The sequence below is a fragment of the Bombina bombina genome, chromosome 1 (assembly GCF_027579735.1).
Source record: "Bombina bombina isolate aBomBom1 chromosome 1, aBomBom1.pri, whole genome shotgun sequence".
In the NCBI taxonomy this organism is placed as follows: Eukaryota; Metazoa; Chordata; class Amphibia; order Anura; family Bombinatoridae; genus Bombina; species Bombina bombina.
Genome location: NC_069499.1, coordinates 492,784,745 through 492,806,116, shown reverse-complemented (window position 1 = coordinate 492,806,116; position 21,372 = coordinate 492,784,745). Strand labels below are relative to the sequence as shown.

General features: G+C 37.3%; 1 long non-coding RNA gene across 1 annotated transcript; it reads left to right on the top strand.

Moving 5' to 3' along the window:
* Positions 1-649: 649 nt before the first annotated feature.
* On the top strand, positions 650-19,609 carry LOC128638335 (uncharacterized). Its single transcript, XR_008399084.1, has 2 exons — positions 650-711; positions 17,680-19,609. It is a non-coding gene; the product is annotated as an uncharacterized LOC128638335 (long non-coding RNA).
* Positions 19,610-21,372: the final 1,763 nt, after the last annotated feature.

Below are 21,372 nucleotides of genomic sequence, written 5' to 3'. Positions count from 1 at the left end.
TGCCCCTCTCGCTAGCACATGATACTAGTTCTACTCGGGATGGGTCACGATTATTTTTCACCTTAAAAGACCTCATAAGCGGAAACTCCGCCCCTGCTGCGATAAGATCTCATGCAACAGTATGTAGCTGGCCATAAGTACTCCGCATATCACTTGCACTAAAGATAGAAAAAACTTAATTATCACAGAAACCGTCCAAAAAAATAGTCTTCTATAAAATGATCATCTTACCCAGCTGCACAGCGGTTAATCTGTCCCTTTCTTCTGGCACAGATTGATGCCTGCTCCGCCAGACCCATCATCGCCCTCCTAAGATCCCGACTAACCCTCGCCATAACCGAATCCTTTACCGCATCTGAGGGCTAACACCGTTTACAGCCGACAAAACCACACCCACCAACATAACGAGATCTCCGCCCACTCTGGGTGTACTGTCATCCGGTACGGCCAATCAGCGAGCAGGGCATCACGTGCAGACCGCGGCAGCTGCCAAAACAGTCAGGTGGAGCTTGGCAATCGGTTACCCCTAGCTCATTATGTAAATGCGTAGTTAACAGTGGGTGTGCGAGGGCGGGGAATGGCTGGACATGCATACCTGGCTCTCATTGGCTGGCTCTGTTGCTAAATTTATATCATTAGCGTAAGTCTAGTGACATCAAAGTTTGTTTCTCGGTGTTGTGGTCTAGACAACTTTCCAAGGTATGTTCTATGGTGAGTGCGAGATAAAGTCGTCAGAAGTGTGGTATGTTTCTCATGCTCAACATTTGTTAAAGCGCTACTTGCCTAACGTTTATTGTCTCTTGTTTAATAACCACGTTTATGGCCCACAGTGCTGAAGATGCCACACCGTGCAAGACGTAAAGTGGCATTAAAAACACCATTTGTTATATCTGAAAGCCCGTTAATCGAACATAAAAGTGCAGAGACAAAATACTTAATGGAGTGAAAACATTTTTTTAAAGGGACAGGGAACCCCCAAAATTACTTTAATGATTTGGATAGAACACAAGATTTTAAACCACTTTCCAATTTACTTATGTTATTAAATTTGATTAATTACTTTATCTTTTGCTGAAGGAACAATATTGCACTATTGGCAGCGAGCTGAACACATCTAGTTAGCCAACCACAAGAGATAAATGTGTGCAGGTGTTCTGGTAAGAGGGCAAACTTTTAAAAACGTGAATCATGTCCCTTCCTGTGACGTTACATCAGCTGTTTCACTAATTTTGGACGTAATGCGTATGCGTGCCAGCGTCATCACATACCTGGCCGCATACGTCACTGGTACAATATTTAGAGCTGTGAAATTCCGGGACCCTTTCTAGAGCGCATGCGTGGGATTTTGTATCACAAATGGTGTGCTCATAGAAAGCTGTTTCTAAAACAATGAATTGGAGATGTTTGATACACAATGACATTGAAGGGAGCCTGTGAAAAGCTGCATTGGATCAGCAGAAGAAGCAGTGGCGATAGCCGAGTGGCTGTTTGTCATGCACGAGCACGGAGACTCGGCTTTAGAGTAGTAGTAATGGGAGTATTTGCAGTGGGGGACGGAGTTCCGAATATTGCAGAGGAGCCGAAGAAACAGCTTTCCATGAGCGCACCATTTGGGATACAAAATCCCATGCATGCGCTCTAGAAAGTGTCCCGGAATTTCACAGCTCTAAATATTGTACCAGTGACGTATGCTGCCAGGTATGTGATGACGCTGGCACGCATGTGCATTACATCCAAAATTTGTGAAACGGCTGATGTAACGTCACAGGAAGTGACATGGTTCGCTGTTTTCCCAAGTTCGCCCTCTTACCAGAACACAGGCACCAATCAGCAACTAGTTCCCTCTAGTGTAGGGTATATGCATATTCTTTTTTTTTTTTCAACAAGAGATACAAAGAGAAAATAGACTCTAATTTAAAGTGTCTTAAAATTGCATTCTCTATTTTAATCATGCAAGTTTTATTTTGACTTTCCTACCCCTTTAATGTTGCATTATTGCTTGCGTATAACAATTAACCATTAGTTATAGAACCATATGCTAAATAAGCATTTTACTATTTTTGGCGCAAAAGTGCAACATAAATATTTGTGCAAATCCAGATATTTGTGTCGCACTTTTACACTAATAAATCCAGCACCAACAATAGCTGAATGCTGCTGCTATATTTAGCATTTACAAATTCTGAATAACTCATTTTTGAATATGCCTTTCATGATTCAGATAGGGCATGCAATTGTAATCAACTTTCCAATTTACATTTATCATCAAATTTGCTTTTTTCCCTTGGTGGTATTTTTGAAAAGCTAAACCTAGGTAGCCTCAAACTGATTTCTAAATCGTTGAAAACCGCCTCCTAGCTCAGAGCATTTTAAAAGTTTTTCAGTTAGACAGTACTAGTTCATGTGTGTCATATAGATAACATAGTGCTCACTGCCGTGGAGTTATTTAGGAGTCTGCACTGGTTGGCTAAACTGCAGGTCTGTCAAAGCACTGAGATAAGGGGGAAGTCTGCAGAGGCTTGGCTACAAGGGTAATCACAGAGGTAAAAAGTATATTAATATTAACGTGTTGGTTATGCAAAACTTGGGAATGGGTAATAAAGGGATGATCTATCTTTTTAAACGATAACAATTCTGGTGTAGTCTGTCCCTTTAAACTTTGCAAATCATGTTTAAAACCATTTAAATTTAGCTCAGGAGCAGCAATGAACTACTGGGAGCTAGCTGAACACATCTACCAAGCTCCAAATCGTGAAAGTTTGACATCTGTCTCTTAAACCAGGAGTATATTTTTAATAATTTACCTTTAAGTACACTTTTTTTTTTCATTCATTTTCTTGTAATGTTTTGCAACTATTTTCATGTACCATTGGAAATGCAATATTGCATTAAGAAATAATGCCTGCAGTATTATCATGTTATACAGATGTCTACACAGGCACAAAATGCATATTTACACATTGGCCTGGTTTATAAGCCCCTAAATGTTAGTCTACAATTGTCCCTTTAAAATACATCCTATGCTTACCACAACCAATAGTAGCAAGCAACCCTGTCACCATCAGTTGCAGCTAGAATGTGATTAATCTCAGGGGTTAAGTCCTACAAAAAAAGTGTGGGAACTCACCAAGACTTACACACACACACACACACACACAATTTATAATATATATATATATATATATATATATATATATATATATATATATATATATATATATATATATATATATATACACACACTGTATTTTAATGTATATAATCTATACAATTTGGTTAATATAAGCAAATTTAAACCAATGAAGGGTTGAATGTGGTTGCCTTTGGGTCTGAGAATCCTCCTCTGTCACAGGATCTCACCCACTTAAAGGGACACTATCTGAATCACGAAAGAAAAAATTTGGTTTCAGAGCATGCAATTTTAATCAACTTTCTAATTTACTCCTATTAATTTTTCTTCATTCTTTTGCTATCTTTATTTGAAAGAGAATGCGTCTAAGTTAAGAAGCCAAATTTTTTTTTTGGTTCAGTACCCTGAATAGCACTTGTTTATTGGTGGGTGAATTTATCCATCAATCAGCAAGAACAACCCAGGTTGTTCACCAAAAATGGGCCGACATCTAAATTTACATTCTTGCTTTTCAAATAAAGATAGCAAGAGAACGAAGAAAAATTGATAATAAAAGTAAATTTAGAAAGTTGCTTAAAATTGCATGCTTTAGCTTAAAGCACTAAAGAAAGAAGTGCAATAGTCCTATTTCTGCTGAGGGGAGCTAAATAACCCCCAGAGCAAGCCACTCATAAATGTAAGCACCATTTGTTACACACAGTGCAGGGTGATCACACATCAGGAACACCGACAGACTTTCATTTAGTGTATTGTAGATAGTGTTACTGCCCATTACTAGAGGATCTCACAATCCCTCTAATCAGACTGTGCTCAAGCTCCTCCCACCAGCAGCAGCAGTGTTTACTGAAGCGTTTCAGTTCTCTGTCAAGAGGGAACTTAGTTCCTCCTGCAAAAATAGTGCAGGAACTCCGTTCCAATGTGTTCCTGCTGTACTTGACCCCTGATTAATCTCCTTCCAGTGATTAATAAATATGTACATTTGTGCACTTCAGGTTCTAATGAAGGCGGCCACAAGCTGCATTAGTCTGTTTTCAGAGACAGATTCATTTCTTCATGTGAAAGAGCAACACACTAAGATCTGGATCTGCATAGGTCTCAGTGTGTTGCACAAGATTAAATCCAGCTCTGAAAAGAGCCTAACGCAGCATGTAACGCATTCATTAGCACCCGATGTGCACAAATTCACACTTTTAGTCTTTAATTAGCTAATAGCCACAATGCAAAAGGCCATAATTATAAGTGAAAGCTATCAATTTCCATGGGATTTTGTAAATACTAATAGTGACAACAGTATTCTATGCTGTGCACTCTTATGTGCATATAGTCACAATGCAAGCTCAAGCCCAATAAAAAAAATATATATATATATATATATATATATATATATATATATATAAATAAAATAGCGAAAGTGACCAGCGCTCTCTAAGTTCTTATTTTAAATTCTGAATTAGACCAGATATCTAAGTTCAGTGTTAGTTAAACCAACTATGTGTGTCGATATCTGTTTGTGTGTAGTATTGTGCAGCATAAACCAATGATAATGTGTACCCCTGACACAATGGATGAAATATACAATAAAGAGAACAAATCTTGGTAGTTCAGCGCAACAAAATCCAATAGATACGGTTATTCGTGATGAAATTAAAGCACAGAATAATAAACGTTATTAAGTCTTGTTTGCTGTGTTGTTCACAGTGAAATTGGATAAGTATTCTTAATGAAGTTCTACTGTGTATATATGTATGTATATGTAGATGGGTGAAAAGATGTCTCCTTACCGGATGTTACCCCAATTGTATGAGGTAAGGTATGATCATGTAAGGAGTATCTGTGTCTTGTCTTTGATAGCTGGTGGTTCGAGGAAGACGAGGAGGAGCAAAAGTAAACAAAAGAAATAACAACAGAAACGAGACGACCACTATGGAAGACAACAAAGGTATATTTAACCTCGGCTCCCACACACTGACCAAGGAAGAGAACTCCGTATTGAGGCTAGGCCTCTCATTCACTCCAAGTAGAAGCCTGGATAAATTCCAAACCTTCATCAACACCAAAGAATTTATACGAAAGTTGACACTAAAGAGATTTTTTGCCAAATCAGCAGTCGAGAGAACAGTGTATAAATCACACGAATACGGTGATGCTTATAGACATACGGATTTGAAGCCGAAGTCCTCCTTTAACCCTACAAACAGCAAAGGAGCAGCCATAGAGGCTTTTGAAACAATTGTATGCAAAGAAATCAAAGACTTACAGTCTAAGAAACTGAGATTAAGAACACAGAATCTCTCTAAACAACAGATGGCAACCATTAAAAATTTGGAAGAAAACCATAACTTGATCATCAAACCGGCCGATAAGGGGGGTGGGATCGTCATCATGGACAAAAGGGACTATAAATCCGAAAACGCCAGAATCTTGAATGACCAGGAGACATATCGAAAACTACCCTCAAATCCAGTAGAGATTTATAAAAAGGAATTATTGCAAATATTGGATCCAGCCAAAGAACAAGGAATATTAACCACCAAGGAATATAACTACATCAATATCAGTTATCCTATCACACCGGTACTATACCATCTGCCAAAGATTCATAAATCTTTACAGAAACCACCAGGAAGGCCGATTATTTCAGGCATCGGTTCTTTAAGCAGCAACTTGTCTGAATACATTGATCTTAATCTTCAGAGATATGTAAAACAATTGCCCTCATACCTCAAGGACTCCACCCAGATATTACATCTCTTGCAAGAAACCCCATGGGAAGAAGGCTATATTCTAGCAACATGTGACGTGATGTCACTATACACATGCATTCCCCATGAGGAAGGACTAGAAGCAGTAAAATTCTTCCTTGACAAAGATCCAGAAGTACCTGAGGTTAAGAAAGATTTCATCTTGGATGGAATCCAATACATCTTGACCCATAATTACTTCCATGATGATGGAAACTTCTACCAACAGATTTGCGGTACAGTAATGGGGACCAGGTTCGCGCCCAGCTACGCGAACCTATTTATGGGAAAGTGGGAAAACATCTTCTGGGACTCATGCCCAGCAAGCGCGGACCTGGTCCTCTACCGCCGTTATATAGATGACATCATTATCATCTGGAAAGGGACTCAGGAGGACCTGAACTATACCATCAAAGTCATGAACAGAAGTACCAACAGTCTGAAATTCACTCACTCATGGAGCAACACTGAACTCATCTTCCTAGATCTAAAAATAGAGGTCATAGATGGCAAGATTGAAACCTCTACTCACTTCAAAGAAGTAGACAGCAACACCTATATCCACAGCATGAGCTGCCACCACAAGAACTGGAAGGAGAACATACCGAAAGGACAACTGGTAAGGATTAAGAAGAACTGTTCGACAGAAGAAAAATGGAATCAACAAGCAAAAATCATTAAAGCAAAGTTCCGAGAGAGAGGTTACAAGGAGAGTCTATTAGAACAGAAAAGTGAGGAAGTAAACAACATCGACAGAAATGAACTTTTGAAATATAAAGAAAAAACATCACGGACGGAAGATGACTCCCTCAATGTATTAATGATTACAGAATACAGCGAGAATAAGAGTATCATCGAAAAAATATTTCAAAAACACTGGTCAATTTTAAAAGAAGACGACCTGATTGGTGAAAAAATTCCAGAAAGACCCAAATTTGTATACAGGAAAACCAAGAACTTACAGAGTAGACTTGCTCCCAGTATAGAAAAAAAGAAAAATCTGGGTATTAGAGACACATTCGGAAAAGAGGTGAAAGGCTTCTTCCCCTGCGGATCTTGTAAAGCATGTAAAAACTGTAACAAATCCAACACATTCAACAGCTTTAATACAAAAGAAAAATATAAAGTACACAAGCTGATTAGATGTCAGGACAGCGGAGTGATCTACATATTGCAATGCTCGTGTGGTCTACAGTACATGGGCCAAACCTCGAGGTCCTTGAGAGAAAGGATACGTGAACATCTACGACTTATCGAAAAACTAAACACAGATACCACTTTATATAGACACTTTACAAGCAAACACAAGGGAAATATAAAGGACTTGACATACATGGGCATACAGAAGGTACGAAAGGACTGGAGAGGCGGCAATTACACAAAGAAATTACTAACCGCCGAATCAAAGTGGATCTTCATCCTGGACTGTCTGTACCCCAAGGGGTTAAACAACAAGGAAGACCTCTCACACTTATTTAACATAACATCTCTGTACCCCAAGGGGTTAAACAACAAGGAAGACCTCTCTCACTTATTTAACATAACATAACATCTCTATACCTACACTAGTGATCCTCTCCCCTCGAGGTAATTATCCCCAATTCTGACTCTTCACTACAGAGGCATCTCTCCTCAAAAAGGAGATAAACTCTGTTGATCCAAAAGCAGAGAAGCTTTTACCAAAAACTACCTACTAAAAATTCCAACATCATTATAACTAGATATAATCCTTACCCTTTAGCCTTCTTCTCTAAGGCACTGGTCTCCATATAGAACCAATCAATAAACAAAAGAATTACATCACTCCTCTATATCAAGTCCTATAGAACCGAAATCCAATTTGACGCAACTTGATGTAATTAAATTCTTCAACTAATTAAAGGCCATCAAGCCATGCACTAGACATCAGGCCTCCTTTTAATTATTCCATCTCATCCCCAGTCCCTGATAACAGGCTAGAAATAGCCTAAACTTTCGAAATACTGGAATATTTTAACACCTAGTTAATATTCCAACATCCAATCTAGTATATCATACTGAGACACTGGCATTAATAACTCATCTATTTATCATATCTCTGACATAAATATATAAAGGACTTTCTTCTCACGAATACACCCCCCTAATGATGATCCACCGATATCAATCAAACTTAGAACACTATATTTTAAAATATATTTTAAAATATACCTTAAGCATACAATTGAATATCCAATTTATATGTATATATTTTCATCTCTCTATTTTAGCCTCAATTGCAAATATACCATAGATATGGACAACTTCTAGTATGTCATTAATATGACATCAGCATATTACATTAATGACCAAAACAGAACCAAATACAATCATTTTTTTCCTTAGGACTTACACAAGGGATTTTTTAATTTTATTTTCATTTTTTATTTTTCTAGTATTTTATTATTTTATCATTATCGTAGGGATAATAGTTATTCACAAGAGTGAATAATACAAATAAAATAACATTTAACCATGTTAGGGATTACATACAGTATATAATATCAAAACTACTGAAAGATCTGCACTATTCGGTTTATTACTTTTTATCTTTCTGCTCCAACTTTCTACGGAGATATTACCCAAACCACTCATACACTAGTCCTCAGATCATAATATAACCCTAAGTTATATAATATACCGATCATGTAGGGCTCATTACTAACTCCCTAGGGATATATTTAGCGCATAACCGTGCGAAAGAAACACTCATCATGTAAACTATGATTGACCTATGTCAAATCACCCCACAGATATCTTTAATAACAAACAGATTCATACGCTAACGATTCGCATCAAGGTCTTGCCTACTATAAGATCTAATTACAGATCTGACGTCACGACCTATCAAACCACGGTGGGTGGAGTTTGGTTAGAAGCTCTCAGTTTAGCTCTGTTGAAGCTAAACATCATAGAGTTTGTAACTCTATAATCGCAAACTCCCAACCCAAGCCCCAAAGTTTTATGAGAATACCGTCAGCTACCTTCTCCAGCTTGCTCCTGTTTGTGTAAAGGGTCTTTTCATATTCAAAAGAAGGGGGAGGGTCTTATTTCCCACTTGCAGTGGGCTTTCCAACTACCTTTTCAACAGAGCTAAACTGAGAGCTTCTAACCAAACTCCACCCACCATTTGCCTTATTTGGAAGAGCCAATCTGAGCTTTAGTCAGCAGACAACAAGGCTAACCACAGTCACAAAAGTTACCCAGGAGTCAGCACTGATTGGCTAAAACGCAAATCTGTCAAACGAACTGAAATAAGGGGCAGTCTGCAGAGGCTTAGATACAAGAGGGAGAAACATTTTCTCTTCCTGGACCCATATGTCTGAGACATCTCTACCAGCTATTATCAAAGACAAGACACAGATACTCCTTACATGATCATGCCTTACCTCATACGATTGGGGTAACATCTATCTCTCTCTCTATCTCTCTCTCTATCTCTCTCTCTATCTCTCTCTCTATATATCTCTCTCTCTCTCTCTCTATCTCTCTCTCTCTATATCTCTCTCTCTCTCTCTCTTTCTTTCTTTCTTTCTTTCTTTCTTTCTTTCTTTCTTTCTTTCTTTCTCTCTTTCTTTCTTTCTTTCTTTCTTTCTTTCTTTCTTTCTCTTTCTTTCTCTTTCTTTCTCTTTATCTCTCTCTTTCTTTCTCTTTCTTTCTCTTTCTTTCTCTTTCTTTCTCTCTTATCTCTCTCTCTTATCTCTCTCTCTTATCTCTCTCTCTTATCTCTCTCTCTTATCTCTCTCTCTTATCTCTCTCTCTTATCTCTCTCTCTTATCTCTCTCTCTTATCTCTCTCTCTTATCTCTCTCTCTTATCTCTCTCTCTTATCTCTCTCTCTTATCTCTCTCTCTTATCTCTCTCTCTTATCTCTCTCTCTTATCTCTCTCTCTTATCTCTCTCTCTTATCTCTCTCTCTTATCTCTCTCTCTTATCTCTCTCTCTTATCTCTCATCTATATCATCTCTCTCTTATCTCTCATCTATATCATCTCTCTCTTATCTCTCATCTATATCATCTCTCTCTTATCTCTCATCTATATCATCTCTCTCTATATATCCTCTATATATCTCGATATCTATATTTCTTTCATGTAATTAGCAAGAGTCCATGAGCTAGTGACGTATGGGATATACATTCCTACCAGGAGGGGCAAAGTTTCCCAAACCTCAAAATGCCTATAAATAGAGATTCATCTCTTACCTCCCTTTTCAGATCGACGATATACTCTTATATATACCATTACCTCTGCTGATTCTCGTTTCAGTACTGGTTTGGCTTTCTACAAACATGTAGATGAGTGTCCTGGGGTAAGTAAATCTTATTTTCTGTGACACTCTAAGCTATGGTTGGGCACTTTGTTTATAAAGTTCTAAATATATGTATTCAAAGATTTATTTGCCTTGACTCAGAATGTTCAACTTTCCTTATTTTTCAGACAGTCAGTTTCATATTTGGGATAATGCATTTGATTTAATCATTTTTTCTTACCTTCAAAAATTTGACTCTTTTTCCCTGTGGGCTGTTAGGCTCGCGGGGGCTGAAAATGCTTCATTTTATTGCGTCATTCTTGGCGCGGACTTTTTTGGCGCAAAAATTCTTTTCCGTTTCCGGCGTCATACGTGTCGCCGGAAGTTGCGTCATTTTTTTGACGTTCTTTTGCGCCAAAAATGTCGGCGTTCCGGATGTGGCGTCATTTTTGGCGCCAAAAGCATTTAGGCGCCAAATAATGTGGGCGTCTTATTTGGCGCTAAAAAATATGGGCGTCGCTTTTGTCTCCACATTATTTAAGTCTCATTTTTCATTGCTTCTGGTTGCTAGAAGCTTGTTCTTTGGCATTTTTTCCCATTCCTGAAACTGTCATTTAAGGAATTTGATCAATTTTGCTTTATATGTTGTTTTTTCTCTTTACATATTGCAAGATGTCTCACGTTGCATCTGAGTCAGAAGATACTACAGGAAAATCGCTGTCTAGTGCTGGATCTACCAAAGCTAAGTGTATCTGCTGTAAACTTTTGGTAGCTATTTCTCCGGCTGTTGTTTGTATTAATTGTCATGACAAACTTGTTAATGCAGATATTTCCTTTAGTAAAGTACCATTGTCTGTTGCAGTTCCTTCAAAATCTAAGGTGCAGAATGTTCCTGATAATATAAGAGATTTTGTTTCTGAATCCATCAAGAAGGCTATGTCTGTTATTTCTCCTTCTAGTAAACGTAAAAAATCTTTTAAAACTTCTCTCCCTACAGATGAATTTTTAAATGAACATCATCATTCTGATTCTGATGACTCTTCTGGTTCAGAGGATTCTGTTTCAGAGATTGATGCTGATAAATCTTCATATTTATTTAAAATGGAATTTATTCGTTCTTTACTTAAAGAAGTACTAATTGCTTTAGAAATAGAGGATTCTGGTCCTCTTGATACTAATTCTAAACGTTTAGATAAGGTATTTAAATCTCCTGTGGTTATTCCAGAAGTTTTTCCTGTTCCTAATGCTATTTCTGAAGTAATTTCCAAAGAATGGGATAAATTGGGTAATTCATTTACTCCTTCTAAACGTTTTAAGCAATTATATCCTGTACCGTCTGACAGGTTAGAATTTTGGGACAAAATCCCTAAAGTTGATGGGGCTATTTCTACCCTTGCTAAACGTACTACCATTCCTACGTCAGATGGTACTTCGTTTAAAGATCCTTTAGATAGGAAAATTGAATCCTTTCTAAGAAAAGCTTATCTGTGTTCAGGTAATCTTCTTAGACCTGCTATATCATTGGCTGATGTTGCTGCAGCTTCAACTTTTTGGTTGGAAACTTTAGCGCAACAAGTAACAAATCATGATTCTCATGATATTATTATTCTTCTTCAGCATGCTAATAATTTTATCTGTGATGCCATTTTTGATATTATCAGAGTTGATGTCAGGTTTATGTCTCTAGCTATTTTAGCTAGAAGAGCTTTATGGCTTAAGACTTGGAATGCTGATATGGCTTCTAAATCAACTCTACTTTCCATTTCTTTCCAAGGTAACAAATTATTTGGTTCTCAGTTGGATTCTATTATCTCAACTGTTACTGGTGGGAAAGGAACTTTTTTACCACAGGATAAAAAATCTAAAGGTAAAAACAGGGCTAATAATCGTTTTCGTTCCTTTCGTTTCAACAAAGAACAAAAGCCTGATCCTTCATCCTCAGGAGCAGTTTCAGTTTGGAAACCATCTCCAGTCTGGAATAAATCCAAGCCTGCTAGAAAGGCAAAGCCTGCTTCTAAGTCCACATGAAGGTGCGGCCCTCATTCCAGCTCAGCTGGTAGGGGGCAGGTTACGTTTTTTCAAAGAAATTTGGATCAATTCTGTTCACAATCTTTGGATTCAGAACATTGTTTCAGAAGGGTACAGAATTGGTTTCAAGATGAGACCTCCGGCAAAGAGATTTTTTCTTTCCCGTGTCCCAGTAAATCCAGTGAAAGCTCAAGCATTTCTGAATTGTGTTTCAGATCTAGAGTTGGCTGGAGTAATTATGCCAGTTCCAGTTCCGGAACAGGGGATGGGGTTTTATTCAAATCTCTTCATTGTACCAAAGAAGTAGAATTCCTTCAGACCAGTTCAGGATCTAAAAATATTGAATCGTTATGTAAGGATACCAACGTTCAAGATGGTAACTGTAAGGACTATCTTGCCTTTTGTTCAGCAAGGGAATTATATGTCCACAATAGATTTACAGGATGCATATCTGCATATTCCGATTCATCCAGATCATTATCAGTTCCTGAGATTCTCTTTTCTGGACAAGCATTACCAGTTTGTGGCTCTACCGTTTGGCCTAGCTACAGCTCCAAGAATTTTTACAAAGGTTCTCGGTGCCCTTCTGTCTGTAATCAGAGAACAGGGTATTGTGGTATTTCCTTATTTGGACGATATCTTGGTACTTGCTCAGTCTTTACATTTAGCAGAATCTCATACGAATCGACTTGTGTTGTTTCTTCAAGATCATGGTTGGAGGATCAATTTACCAAAAAGTTCATTGATTCCTCAGTCAAGGGTAACCTTTCTGGGTTTCCAGATAGATTCAGTGTCCATGACTCTGTCTTTAACAGACAAGAGACGTCTAAAATTGATTTCAGCTTGTCGAAACCTTCAGTCAAAATCATTCCCTTCGGTAGCCTTATGCATGGAAATTCTAGGTCTTATGACTGCTGCATCGGACGCGATCCCCTTTGCTCGTTTTCACATGCGACCTCTTCAGCTCTGTATGCTGAATCAATGGTGCAAGGATTACACAAAGATATCTCAATTAATATCTTTAAAACCGATTGTTCGACACTCTCTAACGTGGTGGACAGATCACCATCGTTTAATTCAGGGGGCTTCTTTTGTGCTTCCGACCTGGACTGTAATTTCAACAGATGCAAGTCTCTCAGGTTGGGGAGCTGTGTGGGGATCTCTGACTGCACAAGGAGTTTGGGAATCTCAGGAGGTGAGATTACTGATCAATGTTTTGGAACTCCGTGCAATTTTCAGAGCTCTTCAGTTTTGGCCTCTTCTGAAGAATCGTTCATTTGTTTTCAGACAGACAATGTCACAACTGTGGCATACATCAATCATCAAGGAGGGACTCACAGTCCTCTGGCTATGAAAGAAGTATCTCGAATTTTGGTTTGGGCGGAATCCAGCTCCTGTCTAATCTCTGCGGTTCATATCCCAGGTGTAGACAATTGGGAAGCGGATTATCTCAGTCGCCAAACGTTGCATCCGGGCGAATGGTCTCTTCACCCAGAGGTATTTCTTCAGATTGTTCAAAGATGGGAACTTCCAGAAATAGATCTGATGGCGTCTCATCTAAACAAGAAACTTCCCAGATATCTGTCCAGATCCCGGGATCCTCAGGCGGAGGCAGTGGATGCATTATCACTTCCTTGGAAGTATCATCCTGCCTATCTTTCCACCTCTAGTTCTTCTTCCAAGAGTAATCTCCAAGATTCTGAAGGAATGCTCGTTTGTTCTGCTGGTAGCTCCGGCATGGCCTCACAGGTTTTGGTATGCGGATCTTGTCCGGATGGCCTCTTGCCAATCGTGGACTCTTCCGTTAAGACCAGACCTTCTGTCACAAGGTCCTTTTTTCCATCAGGATCTGAAATCCTTAAATTTAAAGGTATGGAGATTGAACGCTTGATTCTTGGTCAAAGAGGTTTCTCTGACTCTGTGATTAATACTATGTTACAGGCTCGTAAATCTGTATCTAGAGAGATATATTATAGAGTCTGGAAGACTTATATTTCTTGGTGTCTTTCTCATCATTTTTCTTGGCATTCTTTTAGAATAACGAGAATTTTACAGTTTCTTCAGGATGGTTTAGATAAGGGTTTGTCTGCAAGTTCCTTGAAAGGACAAATCTCTGCTCTTTCTGTTCTTTTCCACAGAAAGATTGCTATTCTTCCTGATATTCATTGTTTTGTACAAGCTTTGGTTCGTATAAAACCTGTCATTAAGTCTATTTCTCCTCCTTGGAGTTTGAATTTGGTTCTGGGAGCTCTTCAAGCTCCTCCCTTTGAACCTATGCATTCATTGGACATTAAATTACTTTCTTGGAAAGTTTTGTTCCTTTTGGCCATCTCTTCTGCCAGAAGAGTTTCTGAATTATCTGCTCTTTCTTGTGAGTCTCCTTTTCTGATTTTTCATCAGGATAAGGCGGTGTTGCGAACTTCTTTTGAATTTTTACCTAAAGTTGTGAATTCCAACAACATTAGTAGAGAAATTGTGGTTCCTTCATTATGTCCTAATCCTAAGAATTCTAAGGAGAAATCATTGCATTCTTTGGATGTTGTTAGAGCTTTGAAATATTATGTTGAAGCTACTAAGTCTTTCCGAAAGACTTCTAGTCTATTTGTTATCTTTTTCGGTTCTAGAAAAGGCCAGAAAGCTTCTGCTATTTCTTTGGCATCTTGGTTGAAATCTTTAATTCATCTTGCCTATGTTGAGTCGGGTAAAACTCCGCCTCAGAGGATTACAGCTCATTCTACCAGGTCAGTTTCTACTTCCTGGGCGTTTAGGAATGAAGCTTCGGTTGATCAGATTTGCAAAGCAGCAACTTGGTCCTCTTTGCATACTTTTACTAAATTCTACCATTTTTATGTATTTTCTTCTTCTGAAGCAGTTTTTGGTAGAAAAGTACTTCAGGCAGCGGTTTCAGTCTGAATCTTCTGCTTATGTTTTTCATTAAACTTTATTTTGGGTGTGGATTATTTTCAGCAGGAATTGGCTGTCTTTATTTTATCCCTCCATCTCTAGTGACTCTTGTGTGGAAAGATCCACATCTTGGGTAATCATTATCCCATACGTCACTAGCTCATGGACTCTTGCTAATTACATGAAAGAAAACATAATTTATGTAAGAACTTACCTGATAAATTCATTTCTTTCATATTAGCAAGAGTCCATGAGGCCCGCCCTTTTTTTGTGGTGGTTATGATTTTTGTATAAAGCACAATTATTCCAATTCCTTATTTTATATGCTTTCGCACTTTATCACCCCACTTCTTGGCTATTCGTTAAACTGAATTGTGGGTGTGGTGAGGGGTGTATTTATAGGCATTTTGAGGTTTGGGAAACTTTGCCCCTCCTGGTAGGAATGTATATCCCATACGTCACTAGCTCATGGACTCTTGCTAATATGAAAGAAATGAATTTATCAGGTAAGTTCTTACATAAATTATGTTATCTCTATATCTATATATCTCTATATCTATATATCATCTATATATCTCTATCTATATATCATCTATATATCTCTATATCTATATATCATCTATATATCTCTATCATTAAAGGGACACTGAACCCACATTTTTTCTTTTGTAATTCAGAAAGAGCATGCAATTTTAAGCAACTTTCTAATTTGCTCCTATTATCAATTTTTCTTCATTCTCTTGCTATCTTTATTTGAAAAAGGCATCTAAGCTTTTTTTGGTTTCAGTACTCTGGACATCACTTTTTTTATTGGTGGATGAATTTATCCACCAATCAGCAAGGACAACCCAGGTTGTTCACCAAAAATGGGCCGGCATCTAAACTTACATTTGTGCATTTCAAATAAAGATACCAAGAGAATGAAGAAAATTTGATAATAGAAGTAAATTAGAAAGTTGCTTCAAATTTCATGCTCTATCACGAAAGAAAAAATTTGGGTACAGTGTCCCTTTAAGAATACTTATCCAATTTCACTGTGAACAACACAGCAAACAAGACTTAATAACGTTTATTATTCTGTGCTTTAATTTCATCACGAATAACCGTATCTATTGTATTTTGTTGCGCTGAACTACCAAGATTTGTTCTCTTTATTATATATATATATTTTATTTATTACAGCTTGACATGGCAGAACATCTTTACAGTAGCCACTAGGCCTCCTAAAACTCCAACCTGAATGATTACATTTAGTTAATAGTGGACTATTTTATATAGATACATTGGGGGATGCTGCCTTCTGCAATAAAAATATAGCCGTAACCCTATCAATCCAGTCACTGACCACAACTAATGCAATTAACTCTAACATCCGTTAATTCTCCAAATGCCAATCAACCCGGTGCTGCCAATTTTTCCTAACCACAACCTCACAACAATTAACCTTTTTCAACTCCACAAATGCAATAAAATCAACCTATTGTGGCTCCACTCTATTTCAGCTTCACTATGTAAAGCCCCAAATATCCAAGGGCTTCCTACACATCACCCTAACAAAATGGCCATTTTACACTAAATGGATCTCCCTCCATGACCCATCCTACTACAATACACCCAACATTTAAAAGAACCCCTACACAACTCCCCTGCTACAATATCCACCCAACACCAAACCACTTCCCCTTTACATTTGGGGCTCAACGGTCAAAAACTCATCTCCATGCAGAGAAATCACACAAAATCTTTGGAATTTTTTTAGACCTTAAATTATAATACAAGAGTCTCTCCTTCACATGCAGAATCCTACATAGGGATAGATTACAAATGGCGCATGTATTACGAGTTAAAAGTAAACGTGTTCATTCGAGTGCAATCAAGATTTAAAGGGACAGTCTAGGCCAAAATAAACTTTCATGATTCAGATAGAGCATGTAATTTTAAACAATTTTCCAATTTACTTTTATCACCAATTTTGCTTTGTTCTCTTGGTATTCTTAGTTGAAAGCTTAACCTAGGAGGTTCATATGCTAATTTCTTAGACTTTGAAGCCCACCTCTTTCAGATTGCATTTTAACAGTTTTTCACCACTAGAGGGTGTTAGTTCACGTATTTCATATAGATAACACTGTGCTTGTGCACAAGAAGATATCTGGGAGCAGGCACTGATTGGCTAGACTGCAAGTCTGTCAAAAGAACTGAAAAAAAGGGGCAGTTTGCAGAGGCTTAGATACAAGATAATCAGAGGTTAAAAGTATATTATTATAACTGTGTTGGTTATGCAAATCTGGGACATGGGTAATAAAGGGATTATCTATCTTTTAAAACAATAAAAAAATCTGGTGTAGACTGTCCCTTTAAGCTCGTTGGGTAAGCACGTTTTTAAAAGTTTGTGTAAAGGAAGGGAAAAAAGTTGCAGTAAATACAACACTAACAGTAAACACTACCTTTTAAAAAGGGCTGCAAATGGCTTTTTCATATATATGCATACATAGACATGTCTAAATGTGATTAATATATACTGTGTGTATCTATATAATATTTGTGTGTACATATGTATTTTTGTTCTATATTTACTGTACATCTAACATTTCAATGTTCTTCACTTACAGGATAATGCAATTTTTATTGTAAAAAAAAAAACTCCACTGGACCAGGGTGCAATCTTCATTATCAACAATAAATCCATAAATTTGATCCGGCATTTACACATGCAAGTATCAAAACGTTTCAAGAATGGTAATGAGGGATCTCCAACCTATGTTTAATATTAGAATGCAACATAATTTGTCTTTGAAAGAAAAAGAGGCTATCTCCAATCTTGCTAATGACACAAATATTGTAATACTCACGGCTGACAAGGGTGGTGTGATTGTGGTCCTAAATTATAGTGACTATAAAGAGGACATTATATCAATTCAATGATCAACAAACCAGTTATTAGATGGGGATCCAGTCACTAGGTTTTAGGCTATAATAAATAGGACTTTACAAAAAGGCCTTGATGCTGGATGGATAGATAACTGTGTACATATGAATTACTTAGTTAAACAGCCTATCTGTCCAATCCTTTACACTATTCCCAAAGTACACAAGAACCTAGACAAACCTCCAGGTCGACCTATAGTGTCTGCTAGGGGCTCTGTTACTGCCTTTAGCCATTTGGATTGATAAACATCTTCAACTAATAATGATACATATGAGATCATATGTACGTGATTCTACTGAATTGATAAAATAAAAATGTCATGAGAACTTCTGGATTGAATGCAACTGATTTGCTGGTGACACTTGAAGTCACTAGCTGATATACAATCATATGACATACTGATGGAATAAACTCAGTCCAAAAGACACTATTGAAATACCCTTATATAAGGCCTGTTTTTGACTAAATCATTGAAATGTCTGTCTTACAACTATTTAAAGTTTGAATTTTCATAATATCAGCAAAAAATGGGCACAGCAATGGGGTCTAATATGGCCACATCTTATCCAAGTTTATATATGGAAGATTATGAAGAGTACATTATGGATGTCCACATATCTTGAGGTACATGGATGACATTTATTTTTTTTATTTGGAGAGGTTCCGAGAATGAAGTAAATAATTGGGTTAGAGATTTGATCAATTGCCCACTCCAGTGGAGTTTAAAGAGGTTTATCATTCAGATGTAATTAATTCATTTTTGGATATAAGGATAATCAAAGTGGAGGAGTACTTTGAAACAACGTTATTCCAGAACAGTACAGATCATAATTCACTTCTGTTGGAAAATAGCTGCCATCATCACCCTTTGATAAGAGCGATCTTGAAGGCACAAATGTGCAGGGTGAAGAGGACTAAAGCAGATCTAAAAAGGCACAGCAACAACTTAGGGGGATATGGCTTCCAAATTCTTAAATCTAGGATAAGCCTATGAGCTGATAAAGGATACCGGCAAATTGTTGAAAACTATAAAAAAAAAAAACTACTCGGTAAGACAAGAAGTTCTGATAACAAACTGACAATGATTGCCACCTATACACCAGCAGTTGGGACACTGGCCAATTCTGTAAAAGAACATTGGGACATTTTAAAAGCAGACCCTACTCTTCCCTTTTTTAACAGATATACATAGGATAGACTACAATAAAGGGCGACGCCTTAATCTATTAATGAAAACAGATCCCAAACATGGTTGCTGACGACGAAATGTGAATCACAGCACAGAAGTGCCATCAGGGCAACTTTGAATACACGGAAGACAGACCAACCTGTTGCTAGACACTTTATGGAAAAAAATCACATACTGAAGGATTTGGGATTTATATTGATCCTGTACCTCCAAGAGTGGGAGATAGGAGAATAAGGTTATTGCAGATGGAAGCCAAATGGATCTTAATGCTAGATACACTACAACCAAAGGGACTCAATTCAAGTATAAATTGACACTGTTATTTATCATTTAGTGTGTGTATATATGTATATCAGATGCTGATGAAGGGGACCTGATCCCCGAAAAACGTTTCAAATAAAGTAACTTTACTTTTGTTGTCAAAGCCCTGAGAGTGCACCGTTTTTTTGGTTGCTGTATTGTGTTAAAGTTTGCACCCAGGCGGATGTCCTTCAGGTGGGAAGAAGCTGGTAATTGGATAAGTGTATGTATGTATACACTATTATGTTAGTCCCTGTATTTTCATATATACTGTACATAAAAAAAATAAAAAACTTTTGAAAGGAGGGCTACACTCTAGCAATTTTAGTGCCGTGGATGGATATACTAACTGTAGTCCATGTATGTATATTATTTTTAATTTTTTATTGAGGACAGTATACTGAGACATTATAACAGCGTGATTATCATACACAACAATTATTGTATGTATATTATTTTATATATATTTTTATTTTTTTTAAGACTGAATGAATCCCGCTATTGTGATTTGAAAGTTATACGTGCAGTAAGAAAAGAGTATGAGGTAGTAATCACTAAATATTTACACAAGTGGATTAGATGTGATAGGAATAAAACTAGAATTTATAGAGAATGTACATATCCATATTATAGCTCTAGGTTTTATATGGATTAATATATAGTAAACATCCAGTCAAGATGGATCATACAGGTTTTTTTTGTTTTGTTTTTAGGTCTAACCCTGACAGTGTTCAACCTAAATTGTGAACCCCTAACTCCCATATCCAGTCATTCTCTTGCAAGCTCTCAACATAGCTGGAGGTAGTAAGAGGAAAGTGGTAAAATATAGTTTATTCTTCAATCAAAAGTTTGTTTTTAAATGGTACCGGAGTGTACTATTTTATCTCAGGCAGCATTTAGAAGAAGAATCTGCCTGCGTTTTTCTATGATCTTAGCAGAAGTAACTAAGATCCACTGCTATTCTCACATGTCTGAGGAGTGAGGTAACTTCAGAGGGAGAATGGCATGCAGGGTATCCTGCAATAAGGTATGTGCAGTTAAGTTTTTCTAGGGATGGAATTTGCTAGAAAATGCTGCTGATACCGGATTAATGTAAGTTAAAACCTAAATACAGTGATTTAATAGCGACTAGTATCAGGCTTGCTATCAGAGGTATATACTCTGATTAATGTGCAATATAAAACGTTTGCTGGCATGTTTAATCGTTTTTATATATGCTTTGGTGATAAAACTTATTGGGGCCTAGTTTTTTCACATGGCTGGCTTTATTTTTGCCTAGAAACAGTTTCCTGAGGCTTTCCACTGTTATAGTATAAAAGTTACAGTTGGTGCAGTTAAAATTACAAACTGTGACATTCAGCTTCCCTCAGCAGTCCCCTGCATGCTATAGGACATCTCTGAAGGGCTCAAAAGGCTTCAAAAGTAGGAGCTGTGGCAGTTGTTATGACTGTTTAAAAAAACATATTTTTCGTTTTGTTAATCTGTTTTTTGTATTAAGGGGTTAATAATCCATTTGCAAGTGGGTGCAATGCTCTGCTAACTTGTTACATACACTGTAAAAATGTTGTTAGTTTAACTGCCTTTTTTTCACTGTTATTTCAAATTTTGGCAAAATTTGTTTCTCTTAAAGGCACAGTAACTTTTTTTTTTTTTTTGTATTGCTTGTTAACTTGATTTAAAGTGTTTTCCAAGCTTGCTAGTCTGTATAAACATGTCTGACATAGAGGAAACTCCTTTTTCATTATGTTTAAAAGCCATGGTGGAACCCCATAGGAGAATGTGTACCAAATGTATTGATTTCACTTTAAACAATAAAGATCAGCTGTTATCTTTAAAAGAATTATCACCAGAGGATTCTGACGAGGGGGAAGTTATGCCGACTAACTC